This window comes from Octopus bimaculoides, chromosome 5, assembly GCF_001194135.2.
Source record: "Octopus bimaculoides isolate UCB-OBI-ISO-001 chromosome 5, ASM119413v2, whole genome shotgun sequence".
Classification (NCBI taxonomy): domain Eukaryota; kingdom Metazoa; phylum Mollusca; class Cephalopoda; order Octopoda; family Octopodidae; genus Octopus; species Octopus bimaculoides.
The window spans coordinates 116,105,144-116,106,178 of NC_068985.1; positions in this window are offsets into that span (position 1 = coordinate 116,105,144).

Consider the following 1,035-nt stretch of genomic DNA (forward strand, 5'->3'; position numbering starts at 1 on the left):
TATATGTATGTATGTATATACATACATACATACATACATACATATATATATATATATATATATATATATGCATGTGTAGTAGTGACTACACAATCGCATGTTATAGAATATTAACTACCTGCGCCTGCGCTTAGCACCATAGCGTTGAAAGAGATTGTCTAAAATCAAATATCGAACGGCGATTCTCAACTGTTGATGCCAACCATCAGGGAGTGAAATGGAAAACAGAAGAGAGTGAAGGGGTAAGCTGTACGAGATGAGTAGAATATGAGAAATATATTAAAATGTGAGGGAGAATTAGAGAAGTAGTGGGGTTGGTGGCGGTGGTAAAATAGAAGATGGGTGTTGCAGACACATTAGACAGCGAAACAAATATTGACATTGGCATGGAATCATGTATGGATCGGAACAGTTGTTTGGCAGCAATTCAAACTGGTTCTCCTGTTGTTCTATCATAATGTAATAGTGGTTAGTCCAGGCTCAGACATTCAGCAGATAGACGTAATAAACAAAACTTTATATTGATGGGAAAATATCTGAAAATATTGTTGGTAAAGACGAGGAGGATGATCATAATGATGATAATAAAGTTGAATGATGATGACGATGAGGAGAAGGGAGAGGAGGAAACGGAAAAGGGGGAAGGTGGAAAAGAGGAGAAAGTCTACAACGACGGTGATGATGATTATATTAATGATAATACTAATAATAATAATAATGACAATAATAATATTTATAATAATAATAATAATAATAATAATAATAATAATAATAATAATAATAATAATAATAATTACGCTCATGGAACTTTTAAGGCATTGCAAAATACAATAAATAAAAATAATACACGCTAATATGTACAGGTATGCATGCTTACATATATATATATATGTGTGTGTGTGTGTACATGCGTATACTCATACTTTCGTATATGTGAATGGGTGTTTGTGCGTGTATGTAGATGTTTGTATATATGCATACGTATATATATATATATATATATATATATATATATATATATATATATATATATAT